At 48.5% G+C, this 14,154-nt stretch overlaps 1 protein-coding gene across 4 annotated transcripts in view; it reads right to left on the reverse strand.

The window, feature by feature from the left end:
* LOC134949533 (histone H3-like centromeric protein A) overlaps positions 1-13,486 on the reverse strand; it is a 64,201-nt gene extending 50,715 nt beyond the window's left edge. For 2 of the 4 annotated variants that reach the window (XM_063938158.1, XM_063938156.1), the window contains exon 1: positions 11,589-11,720. The gene's annotated coding sequence lies outside the window, so the exon portion shown is untranslated. Of the gene's footprint in view, positions 1-11,588; positions 11,721-13,380 lie in introns of those variants that run through there. The other 2 variants (XM_063938157.1, XM_063938159.1) reach the window with 2 other exon arrangements.
* Between the last annotated feature and the right edge of the window lie 668 nt (positions 13,487-14,154).

The raw sequence follows: 14,154 nt of genomic DNA on the forward strand, positions 1-14,154 counted from the left end.
GCCTCGTATGATGCCACCATCTTTCCCAGAACTCGAGTGCAGTGATGCAGAGACACCTGTTTTGGTTTCAATAGGTTCCTGACCAGGGTCATGAGTTCCTGGGCTTTTTCTATCGGGAGATAAACCCTTTTCTGGTCTGTGTCCAGAATCATGCCCAAGAAAGGCAGACGAGTCGTAGGAACCAACTGCGACTTTGGAATATTGAGAATCCAGCCGTGTTGCCGTAACACTTCCAGTGAAAGTGATACGCTGTTCAGCAACTGCTCTCTTGATCTCGCTTTTATGAGGAGATCGTCCAAGTACGGGATAATTGTGACACCTTGCTTCCGCAGGAGCACCATCATTTCCGCCATTACCTTGGTGAATATTCTCGGTGCCGTGGAGAGACCAAACGGCAACGTCTGAAAATAGGATTTTGGTACTTACCAGGTAAATCCTTTTCTTTGAATCCATAGGGGGCACTGGAGTACTCTTGGGATATGGAAGGCTTAGCAGGAACAAAGGCACTGAATATTTAAATTTAGAACTCTCCACCCCTCCATATCCCAGAGTACCTCAGTGTACTACCTCAGTGTTTTTTTTTTACTGAGCCGAACAGGAACTATAGAGAGGTTGACAATGGAGAATTCTTATAACATAACGGACAACAACAAAGTTGACACCTAACGTTACTGCCAACGAAACAGTTGACACCATAACCGATAGAACTTTATAATTTGAACCAGTCGGTGAAAATGTGTTACCATAAGATCCCCTGAGCTTAATACAACCCAGGTAAAACTGCTCTGGGTGGGCGTCCAGTGCCCCCTATGGATTCAAAGAAAAGGATTTACCTGGTAAGTACCAAAATCCTATTTTCTTTTTCATCCACTAGGGGTCACTGGAGTACTCTTGGGACGTACCAAAGCTTCCCCCGTGGGCGGGAGAGCTGTTTGACACCTGTAACACTAGGCGGCCAAAACTAGATGCTGATGCCGCAAACGTATCAAACTTGTAAAAGAGCACAAACGTGTGCACTGAAGACCATGTAGCCGCACGGTCAAGCTGTGTTGTAGAAGCTCCACGACCAGCTGGCCATGACGTTCCCACAGAACCTGTGGGATGAGCTATTACTGATGTAGGCGACTGTAACTTAACCTTAAGGTAAGCCTGACGTATAGTCAGTTTTATCCATCTGGATAAGGTCTGCTGAGAAGCTGGCCAACCCCACTTGGCAGCATTATAGAGAACAAACAACGTATCCGTATTACGAACTGTAGACGTTCGGGACATATAAACGCGTAATGCGCGTACCACATTCAGAATTCTAGAATGTACTGTCAACACAGGAACCACTATTGGTTGATTGATGTGAAAAGATGACACTAGCTTTGGTAAGAAATCGGAAATTGTCCGAAATTACGCTCTGTCATCAGGAAACACCAAATACGGTGGCTTGCAAGACAAGGCACCCAAATTTGAAAAACGCCTTGCCGAAGCTAAGGCTAGAAGAAAAAAACGTTTTCCAAGTCAGAAACTTAATATCCACTTGCTGTAAGGGTTCAAAATATGAAGACTGTAAGAAATCTGAACCCAAATTCAAGTCCCATGGCGCTGTAGGTGGGATAAATGGAGGCTGTACTCTGAGGACACCCTGCAGAAAAATGTGTACCGATGGCAATGGAGCCAATCGTCTTTGAAAATAAATTGACAACACAGATACCTGCACCTTCAGTGTAGATAAACGCAGTCCTCCATCCAACCCCGTCTGTAAAAATAACAGAATACGGGTAACTTGAAAAATGATGTCGGAAACTTCTGAGCTTCACACCAACCTATATAGGCACGCCAAATTCTGTAATAATGAGCTGCCGTAACCGGCTTCCTAGCTCGTAACATGGTTGGTATAACCGATACTATAATGCCCTCTCTTTCTTCTGAAGAGGGCGGTCTCAACAACCACCTCGTCAACCGCAGCCGCGCTAAATAGGGGTAAAAGAACGGCCCCTGTTGTAACGGGTTGGACGTAGTATGAGCGGCCAAGGATCGTCTGCGAGTAGTCCTCGGAGAATCGAGAACCAAACTCTCCGAGACCCATGAGATATCACTAGTATGACTGTGACGGACTCTCTTATGATCCGTTTTAGCAACGGAGAGAACAGCGGAAAACGGTGGAAACAGATACACGAGGCTGTACGGCCACGCGATTGTGAGAGCATCCACCGCCACTGCCCTTGGGAACTGTCGTTCTGGACACATAGTGGGCGTTTGTAATTGTGGCGAGATGCCATCATGTCCACCTGAGGGTAACCCCACCTGTGGACCAACCTGTGAAACACCTCTGGATTTAATGCCCAGTCTCCTGGATGAAAATCCCGACAGAATTACAAACTGGAAGAAACAGGAAGCATGGTTAAAATGGCCCCCATGCCATGCTGACACTGATAATCACATGACAAGTTACAATTGCTTCAGTGTTAATATAGGCTCAATAGCCTATTATACAGTGATAATCACAGGCAGGGTACAATACATGTTCTAGTGTTAATATAGGCTCAATAGCCCATTATACAGTGAAAATCACAGGCAGGGTACAATACATGTTCTAGTGTTAATATAGGCTCAATAGCCTATTATTCAGTGAAAATCACAGGCAGTTTACAATACATGCCTCCAGTGTTAATATAGGCTCAATAGCCTATTATACAGTGAAAATCACAGGCAGTTTACAATACATGCCTCCAGTGTTAATATAGGCTCAATAGCCTATTATACCGTGATAATCACAGGCAGGCCACCATACATGCTGTAGTATTAATATAGGCTCAATAGTCTATCACCCAGTGAAAATCACAGGCTACAATACATCCAATATTAATATATAGGCTCAATAGCCTATCATACATTAACTCTGCCTTTTATATAGGTATGGCAGCCCTTTACATACCCTTGCCGCTGTAATCAGACAGATTACACCCCCCCCCCCTTCCCCCTGTACTCCCTGTAGCGCTGTGTCTCAGCGGGGAGCGCCGGAAAGGCTTTGCAGGGAGGCGAGGGACATGCTGAGCAGCGGAGGTCGGCTGCCCGGAGCGGCGCGGTTCTCACCCTCTCAGCGCTGTACAGCATTGACGGAGTGTCCTGGACGGTGCTGGGCGGCAGGACGGAGCGGCTGGGGCGGCCGGACGGAGCGGCTGGGGCGGAGCGGCTGGTGCGGGCGGCTGTATGAGCGGCGGCATTACAACACTGACCCACACAGCGGGGCGGCAGCCTGCGCTGACCGCCCCGTTTCCCCAGCCTACCTTGTTGTAGGGAGGCTGCGACGGCTCTGTAATCTTCCGGTCATGGCTGAGACGGGGCTTCTATTTGTAAGCACCGTTCAGCTCTCCAGGTCATGGCTGAGACGGGGCTTCTATGTGTAAGCTCCGTCCAGCTGTTGCAGGAGCAGTGGGCTGCCTGTGGCTATGAGGGTGCTCTTTGTGAGGACCGACACGCCATGCGCTGCCCGTGCAGCGGCACTATCCCGGACCCATGTTTTTCCAGAAACTGGGAAGGGATGTGCTATTGTAAAAAGTAAAAATGAAAAATTAATAAAATCTTCCACAAAGTGTGGGAACTTCCCACAAGCCTGGTTAGTGCTGTGAGCACAGAAAAAACACTGAGGTAGTACACTGAGGTACTCTGGGATATGGAGGGGTGGAGAGTTCTAAATTTAAATATTCAGTGCCTTTGTTCCTGCTAAGCCGTCCATATCCCAAGAGTACTCCAGTGACCCCTAGTGGATAAAAAAGAAATTGGTAATGACAATCCTGTACCGCAAATCACAGGTACGCCTGATGAGGTGGATAAATGGGGACATGAAGGTATGCAGCCTTTATGTCCAGAGACACCATAAATTCCCCCCCTTCCAGGCTTGCGATGACCGCTCTTAGCGATTCCATCTTGAACTTGAACCTTTTGAGGTATAGGTTCAGGGATTTTAAATTCAATATGGGGCTGACCGAACCGTCCGGTTTCGGGACTACAAACATGGTCGAATAATAACCCCTTCCCTGTTGAAGGAGGGGAACCTTGACCACCACCTGTTGAAGATACAATTTTTGAATTGCTTTTAACACTATTTCCTTCTCTTGGGGGGAAGCTGGTAGGGCCGATTTGAAATATCGGTGAGGGGGCATCTCTTCGAATTCCAGCTTGTAGCCCTGAGACACAATTTCTATTGCCCAGGGATCCACCTGGGAGTGAACCCACATGTGGCTGAAATTTTGAAGAAGTGCCCCCACCGGGCCCAGCTCCGCCATTGGAGCCCCAGCATCATGCGGTGGATGTCGTAGAGGCCGGGGAGGACTTCTGTTCCTGGGAACTAGCTGTGTTGTGCAGCTTCTTTCCTCTGCCTCTACCTCTGGCAAGAAAGGACGCACCTCGGACTTTCTTGTTTCTATGTGATCGAAAGGACTGCATTTGATAATGCGGTGATCTCTTAGGCTGTGAGGGAATATAAGGCAAAAAATTTGACTTTCCAGCTGTAGCTGTGGAGACCAGGTCCGAGAGACCCTCCCCGAACAATTCCTCACCCCTGTAAGGTAAAACCTCCATATGCCTTTTTGAGTCGGCAGCACCTGTCCATTTCCGAGTCCACAGGACCCTTCTGGCAGAAATCGACATAGCGTTTATTCTAGAACCCAGAAGACTAATGTCTCTTTGAGCATCTCTCATATATAGGACAGCGTCTTTAATATGCCCCAGGGTCAATAATACAATATCCTTATCTAGGGTATCAATCTCCTCAGATAAGGTATCCGTCCATGCTGCTACAGCACTACACACACAGGCCGACGCGATTGCCGGTCTTAGTAAGGTACCCGAATGTGTATAAATGGACTTCAGGGTAACCTCCTGCTTGCGATCAGCAGCATCTTTGAGGGTAGCCGTATCCTGTGACGGCAGGGCTACCTTCTTGGATAAGCGTGTTAAAGCTTTGTCCACCCTAGGGGAGGATTCCCATCGTAACCTGTCCCTTGGCGGGAAAGGATACGCCATAAGAATCCGTTTGGAAATCTGCAGGTTTTTTTATCTGGAGATTCCGAAGCCTTTTCACATAACTCATTCAGTTCGTGTGAGGGGGGAAAGGTTACCTCAGGCTTCTTTCCCTTATACATATGCACCCTCTTGTCCGGGACAGGGGTTTCCTCAGTGATGTGCAAAACCTCTTTTATTGCTATAATCCTATATCGAAGAGACTTAGCCAATTTTGGCTGTAGCTTTGCATCATCGTAATTGACACTGGAGTCAGAATCCGTGTCGGTATCTGTGTCAACAATTTGGGATAGTGGGCGCTTTTGAGACTCTGACGGTCCCTGCAACATAGGGTCAGGCACGGGTTGAGACCCTGACTGTCCCGATGCCTCAGCCTTGTCAAATCTTTTATGCAAGGAATTAACATTATCATTTAAAACCTTCCACATATCCATCCAATCAGGTGTCGGCGCCGTCGGCGGAGACACCACATTCATTTGCTCCCGCTCCTCTCCCACATAGCCTTCCTCATCAGACATGTCGACACAAGCGTACCGACACACCGCACACACAGGGAATGCTCTTTCTGGAGACAGTTCCCCCACCAGGCCCTTTGGAGAGACAGAGAGAGAGTATGCCAGCACACACCCCAGCGCTATAAATCCCAGGAATAACACAGTAACTTAATGTTAACCCAGTAGCTGCTGTAAGTATAGTTTTTGTGCCTAATTATGCGCCCCCCCTCTCTTTCCAACCCTCTTCTACCGTGTATCAGCAGGGGAGAGCCTGGGGAGCTTCCTCTCAGCGGTGTTGTGGAGAAAAAATGGCGCTGGTGAGTGCTGAGGGAGAAGCCCCGCCCCCTCGGCGGCGGGCTTCTGTCCCGCTTAAACTGTACTTTTTGGCGGGGGCTCATACATATATACAGTGCCCAGCTGTATATATGTGTACTTTTGCCAATATGAGGTCCCCAATGCTGCCCAGGGCGCCCCCCCCTGTGCCCTGCCCCCTTACAGTCACCGGAGTATGTGAGGAGTGTGGAGCAATGGCGCACAGCTGCAGTGCTGTGCGTTACCTCTCGTGAAGATCATGAAGTCTTCTACCGCCTGTGAAGTCTTCTTTGCTTCTCATACTCACCCGGCTTCTGTCTTCCGGCTCTGCGAGGGGGACGGCGGCGCGGCTCTGGGACGGACAGCGAGGGTGAGATCCTGCGTACCGATCCCTCTGGAGCTAATGGTGTCCAGTAGCCTAAGAAGCAGGACCTAGCTTCAGAGAGTAGGGCTGCTTCTCTCCCCTCTGTCCCACGATGCAGGGAGTCTGTTGCCAGCAAAGCTCCCTGAAAATAAAAAACCTAACTAAAATACTTTCTAACAGCAAACTCAGGAGAGCTCACTGAAAAGCACCCAGCTCCTCTGGGCACAGTATCAAACTGAGGTCTGGAGGAGGGGCATAGAGGGAGGAGCCAGTGCACACCAGGAACTAAATTCTTTCTTAAAGTGCCCATGTCTCCTGCGGAGCCCGTCTATCCCTATGGTCCTTACGGAGTCTCCAGCATCCTCTAGGACGTTAGAGAAATTATATTTAATCTTACACAATACGACGGAAGCTAACTTCCGGCGCTATTCAATTGTGTGAATTGAATCGACCCCAATACGTTAATAGTATATAGATAGTATTTATAAATATGCCATTTCAAAGTTACTGGTTCAGAGACTGGATATACTCTCATACATTTTAATTAACAATTGTTACCTAAAAAGATTAGCAACCAATAGCAAACATAACCTTTTGAAATTAATTATATTCACTGACATATTTCATTAAGCCATCATGTTGCACTGTACACCTGCTAGTCTTCACCCACCTTTTTTGTTTTTTTCCTCTATAGGTCTCACAAATATTATTTTGATTTATATATGTATTTATCATCAGCTATCTTATTTACAGTTGTTTCTCAATTTTTTAAGCATATTATTAATTTCCCATTGTGCAATCTATACTCTTCCATAACCACCAGAGATTCCCACCATGATTCTGCAGACAAACAGATCTACGAAATCCATGAGCCAAGAGTGTACTCTATAGCTACACATATGTGGGCCTGAACTGTGTGTAGACCAGGATATGGCATGGTGTGCTGGGACCTGCGCAAGAAGATCTGCAAACGTCACTTTAACCAGATGAAAACAAAAGGAAAAATACACACTGCAAAAAGCATTAAATGCATGGTACATGGTAATAGTAGATGTGAGAGGAGAAGGAAGAGTAGGTCCATGTGAATTCAGAGGAAAGGATTTAACGCAGGTATAAGTCACATTTTCTCATTCATCCACTTGGCCATCACCTCAAAAGCAGTGCATACGGTGTTCGGTCTGACTGCTCACAGCGTAACTTATAACATGTATAATATGTTCCTTCTAGCACCCTGCACCTTTCAAAACCCATGCAGTTCCTCTTTCCTGCCTGAGGTGTCGCTCTCTGCTAGGCGACAGAGAGATAGAGAGGAGTCCACTTGAGCTAACCTCTCCCATTTATCCGTCATAGCTGATGGAAATGGATAAATACTTTGAAACTTTTAGGCATCTGAAACCGCTTGTCCGGGTGTTTCCGTCAGCTGATTATCCAGTTTCTTGGAAAAAGGATAAGTGACCGATGAATGCTGCTTTCTACCAAATAAAGCAGTATATGGTGAATTCAAAACTTAATAGCTAAAATAAGAGGTTCAACTCCCTGAGAAGGTTCCTGTGGAACTTCTTCGTCTGGGTCAGTAATTTCGCCCAACTCACGATCGTCCTCTTCAGCTTCGTCCTGAGAGAGAAGACCTGCCACCCAGGGTGGTTCTGTAGCAATGGAAAGTACATCATTTTGAGGAATCTCCTTAACCGTCTTTCGTAAAGCAGACACCTCATTATGTAATTGTGAGATGGTTCCTGTGAGCGCTACTGCCCAGGGGGGAAAATTAGTGTCTTGGGACGGATTAACTAACGCAGGGATGGGGAACCCTCGGCCCTCCAGCTGCTGTTGAACATCCCAGCATACCTTGCAACAGTTTTAGCATGGCCAAATAGCAAAACTGTAGCAAGGCATGCGTAGTTCAACAACAGCTGGAGGACCGAAGGTTCCCCATCCCTGAACTAACGTAACCTCTAAACAGGGCCGGCAACAGGAATCTTGGGGCCCGGTACAGCGATATCTCTGGGGCCCTCTCAGATTACATCTAAACCCCTTTTACCATGGGGAAAGACTCACCTGTGCTGCACTCCCCAGTACCTAGATCCAAACACCGCACAGCACGCACCATGCGGCCCTCACACCCCACCAGAAAAGGCTAGCGCAGGGTTCGGGAATCCTGGCCAGGGGAGCTGCTGCAATGTCCCATAACTGAGTTGGACCCAGAAGAGCGGGGCCACACTCACGCCACACAGTGACTGTGTGTGAGAGGCTCCTGTCACTCTGCCTACAGCTCGCTGCCCTATTTGGACAAGATGGCTGACATCACTGCCAGGCACTAAGTGGCATATCCTTGGGGCCCCTCTGAGTCTTGGGGCCTAGTACAGGTGTCCCCTTTGACCCCCCCGTCACCGGCCCTGCCTCTGAAGCACATGCTTCACACAGGGAGGAATCAATTGTGTGTGATTTTTTTTTGTTTCCGCTTAGCACAGATGGTTTTTGTGATGCCTAATTAGCTGGTCCCTTGTCTGCCATTGTGAGAGTGGAGACGCATACAATCCACACCAGCACTCTCAATAGGGTCGATTCAATTCACCGACAGTTGAATGGCGCCGGGAATTAGCTCCCGTCGCTATTCAATTCGGCTCAAGTCAAGTCGGGCGAATGCCCGTTCTCCCGGACTTAACAGGTTGATTTGTCGGGAGAACAGGCATTCTCCGACTTAACTCCCCGCCGCGATGCTGATTCCCGACAGAATCACCCTCGGGCCGGCCGGCACTTTTGTCGGATTTCCTCTCTCATCCCCCGGGGGTGAGAGAAGAATTCCCGACAATTGAGTGTCACTTGGCGCTGTATTGAATAGCGCCGGGAGCTAATTCCCGGCGCTATTCAACTGTCGGTGAATTGAATCGACCCGAGAGAGAGAGAGAGAGAGAGAGAGAGAGAGAGAGAGAGAGAGAGAGAGAGATCAGAAGCAGAGCCGGCCCTAGGTATAGGCAAACTAGGCAATTGCCTAGGGCATCTGGTATGCCTAGGGGCACAAGCAGCTTCTGCTGATTAAAATGATATGCAGCATGCCTATATTCTGTGTGTAGCATTTCGTATGCAGATACAGCCACAGTCTCACACAGTATATAGGCATGCCACATATCATTTTAATCAGCAGAAGCTGCTTGTGCATCCTAGCTACATAGCAATGCAAATAAGATGCATTTTCATAAAAAATAGGCACCCGACATTAGCAGAGCTGCCAGTTGACTCATGCCAGGAAATATATGTGTCATTATTTGTAGAAGGGCACTAATGATGTGCGGCATATGTGTAAGGGACATTATGTGTGTCATTATGTGTATAAGGGCATTAACAATGTGCAGCATATGTGTAAGGGAAATTATGTGTATAAGGGCATTAATAAGGCTAGCATAATGTGTAAGGTGCATTATGTTTATAAGGACATTAGTAATGGGTGTCATGTGTAAGGGGCATTACTGTGTGGTATTGTGTATAAATGCATTACCAATTTGTGGCATTATGTGTATAAGGTGATCTACTGTAGCGTAACGTATAGAATGGGCACTACTGTGTGGTCTAATGTGAATAATAATAGCAATATGGTGTGGTGTAATGTGAATAAAGAGCAATATGGTGTGGTGTAATGTGAATAAGGAGCAGTTTAGTATGATGTTAGGTGAATGAGGGGCAGTACAGTGAGGGGTAACGTATATAAGGTAAAGTGGTACTACTGTGTGATGTAATGTGAATAAGGGACACTATCGCATGATAAATTGTGAATAAAGTTGCACTACTGTGTGGTGTAATTTGAATTGGGGTACTATTGTGTGGCCATGCCCCTTGCCAGCAAAAACACATACCTTTATGTGCTGTGCGCCAAATGTGCACACTGTTCTTATTTAAATTACAGGGGGTAGGAAAACAAAAAAAGGACTACTACGGGTGGGGGTGATGGTGCTGGGAAAGGGGTGTAGGGTCAGAGGCGGAACTAGCGGTGGTGCTAGGGGGCACCAGCCAAAAACTTGCCTAGGGCATCATATTGGTTAGGGCCGGCTCTGATCAGAAGGATAGAGGGAGTTTTATTTGCACTACTCCCCTATTCTAACTCCCTCTGCCACCAGCCTGTATTGTATGTGCAGGCTTTCAGGTTTCTGGCAGTCTGTAGCAATGTGCACCTGTCTCTGCTATCAGTGCTGATTGCTGAGGAAAGAGGAAACATTGTTGCTATTCATGAGCTGCCTAGCTGAGGAAGGTGCCGGAACATAAGCAGCAAGCTGAGGTATACGGACAGGGAGCAGCGATGATGAGGTACAGGGCCTAACTCAGAGGGCGACTCTATTGCAATAGACCTTGTGTTATTTGCCGCAGCTGCAACTGCGTATTTAATTATGCTAATGCTGCAGCCAATAGGCTTCCTACTGAGACGCCCATCAGCCAACCCCAGCCGTGCGCACGAAGATGCACCATCGGACAACGCACCAGCACTACAGAGGTGCAGAGTGTCTGTCTGAACATGAGCACCGAATTCAGCGACACTGTGGGGCAGATGTGTTAAGCCGAGAGACGGCATAAGGAAGTGATAAACCAGTGACAAGTGCAAGGTGATAAACGCACCAGCCAATCAGCTCCTAACTGGTAATTTACATATTGGAGCCGATTGGCTGGTGCCTTTATCACCTTGCACATATCACTGGTTTATCACTTCCTTATGCCTTCTGCAGATTAATAATACATCTGCCCCTGTGTCTTTAGACGCAGTCGCCGGCTGTGACACGTCAGTGTCTGGCTAGCCACCCCCCAGTTACCACCAGCAGATCTGCAGCTCAGAATGGTATTACTGGGACGCACGCACGGACTAAAACCATCGACCCCTTGAATTCGCCGCCGGCAACCAAGGTGACTGATATAGCGGATAGATACTAGATACGATGTGGTGGCCGCGTTATTACAGCTCTCACACAAATAAATAAATCGCAGTCCGCATGGCAAGGCTACAAGGACGCGGTAACAAATGTCGGGGGGGGCAACAATCGGGGGATATGTGACAGGTAATAGAGTGTAAGCTCCGCTGGGGCAGGGACGGAGGTGGATGACTGGCACCCTGCGATGCAGAATACGCGCGCGCTATATAATAACGATATATCTCTCTGCAGAGTCCCTCTTTCCCGAATACGAGGAGGCGGCGACACATGGGGTGCAGGGAGATGTATCAAACCTTCTAAAGACTGGAGAAGTTGTCCATAGCAACTAATCAGCTTCTTCTAGCCAACATTTTATCAACTGCATTCTACAAAAGGATAAGCAGAATCTGATTGGTTGCTACGGGCAACGACCCCTCTCTTCACTTTCCAGTTTGGCTGGATACACGCAATGTCCCTTAAACTCTGGAAGCAGTGTGTAGACCGAGCCCCCGCTACCTGTGCACGGACACCGCAGCGGAGATCCCCCGCAGGTGCTGGTGGTGAGCACGCCGCCGCAGCTCCTGCCTGTGCCCGGTACCGCTGATACTCCACGCTGCTCACTTTGAATATAAACATCCGCCCACAACACGCTCTCCCGGAGCTGTCCGTCATCGCAGCGGGGCGGGGCCTGCATGCAGGCAGCCAATGGGAGAGGCGCTGCTTTTTTTTCTCAATTAACTTTATTGCACATTGTGTACACAACCTCATTTGCTGCTAGTGGTGTAGAGAGTAAAATCCGGAGGTGGATTTAAGGGTTGTTGTCGGAGAGGGCAACAGCCGCAACACCCAGACTGTATATGACGCTTGTACTACAAGTTCTGCACTGTCCAGTGCTAATTGTATTTACTGTATCTTTTTACTTTCCATGTTGGGCTGTGCTGCCGCATCTTATTACAGGATGCAGTGTTGCAGGAGTGTCTTGTTGCATTACATTATGGTGGGTAAATAAAACTTGTGGAAAAATACATTTCCCAGCAACAGGAATACCCCCCCCCCCTCCCCCAGTGGGGACCGACACTATTATTTTATTTTTATTTTTTTTCTTCTAGGGAACATGGACGTGCCCCTTATTTAGGACATACACCTATGTAGTACAGGGGCCCGGCGTGGTGTCTATGGCCCTGCACAGTATTGCTCAGTCGCATGGAAGCAGCTGTGTAATATCATACAATTAATATGCTAATGCCGCAGGAGGCAATGAGGAGAGAAGACACCTCCTGACAGCTTTGTAGATCCATTGTCGCCGACGCATACTCAGACTAGTCGCCTCCCACCTGCTTGCGAGGCTAGGAAATCTGCGTCCAAAGATGCACATCCTGGCATTGGCACGCCCAGAAACCAGGGGCTACAGGCAGAGCCGACCCTAACCAATGTGGTGCCCTAGGCAAGATTTTGGTGGGTGCCCCCAGCAGATAATCCCAGACACTGGCATGTGAACAAGATTACTGACGTTACAAATACCCCTTTCCAGTGGTTGAAATGGGAATTTAGAAGTGGGGGTTTGGAAAATTGAAAAGAATGGCTGTGGATCTGGGGTACACATAGAACCCAATAAACTTTCGGGATTTTGATAAAAATCAATTTGATTTTTTTTTTAAATAATATATAGTATAAAAGAAACCGTATATAATATAAAGTAATCCACCCTGTGTCGCCTACCACCTCGGTGTCCATCCACCTCTTCCCCATATCTGTTATATATCACCTTTCCTTGATGTCTCATATGTCATCCCTGCTCCCTAACTTCCTCCTTCCCTTACTTACCCCCTCGTACCTCTCATACCCCTGCAGTTTCCCTACCTCATTACATCTATTCAGGTCTGATTCTACTTTAAACATCTGCGCAGCGTCCGACCAGACGTGGAAGGTGGCCGACAGAGTATGCCTGTGCACACAAGGCACCCCCCATGCGCACGCCTACGCCCCCTCACCCATGGCAGTACCATTAGCCCACTGAGCACCCACTAACCATGTATCTCACCCCTCCCCCATAGCAGTGTCATCAGCCCCCTGTGCCCTCCACTTTCCATGTGTCTCTGCCTCCTGCTCTCCCCCCAATAGCAGTGTTACCAGTTCCCACACCCCATGTCTCCCCCACATAACAGTGTCATATCCCCCTGGGCCCATACTTTCCATAGGTCTCCCCCCTCATAGCACTGTCATTAGCCCCCTTCCCTCCACTCCCCGTAGGTCTCCCTCTCCCCCCCATAGAGTGTCATTATCTCCCATCCCCCCATTAATATGTTACCTTATCCTGTGTGGCTGCTGTGGAAGGGTCCTGTAGCTCCTCTGGGTCTGGCTTCCTGCTCAGTGGTCAGAGCTCAGAGCACATGGCAGGTAGAAAGTGAAAGTAAACACACTTCCTGCCTGTGTGAGCCTGAGCTCCGCCTCTGTGTGCTGCAGCAGCTGCAGCCTCCTGACTCTCCTCTCTCTTCTGGCTGGCTGAGATAGCGGAGCTGGCCCTGGGCTTCGGATGCCCCTAGGCATTTGCCTAGAATGCTTATGCCTAGGGCCGACTCTCACGTCCCTATTTCCGAGTAAGCAGGACAGGCCGACCCAGCCCCTGCCCCGCCCCCGAGCGGCTGCAGCATCTCAGTCATGCTGTGGTTTTGTGGAACTGTGAGCGACAACGCAGTCCCAGTCTGCACATGCGCAGACCCACAACACTCAGTGAAATATGCAAACCATTTGGTTTATGTACTACGCTGAACAGGCCCATAGTTAGCGATATTCCTGCTTGTTCCTTCTGAAAAATAGCAGTGTGTGTCTAAACCAAGAACTTCTGAGAGAGGGCTACTGCGTACACAGGGGGCTGCGGTGACGGTTTATAAATGGGGTGTCGTCCTCCGCCCAACAACTAGGGACATGAGAAACAGCAAATAAACCTAATACTGCGCACACCGGTTGTGGTATGTAGGGTCCACCACACTTAGGTCCACAGTGTCTAGGTTGACATGGTTTCTAGGTCAACAGGGACTCTAGGCCGACATGTTCTAGGTCGATTTGACAAGGTCGACATGAG

This window comes from Pseudophryne corroboree, chromosome 8 (genome assembly GCF_028390025.1).
Source record: "Pseudophryne corroboree isolate aPseCor3 chromosome 8, aPseCor3.hap2, whole genome shotgun sequence".
Lineage (NCBI taxonomy): Eukaryota > Metazoa > Chordata > Amphibia > Anura > Myobatrachidae > Pseudophryne > Pseudophryne corroboree.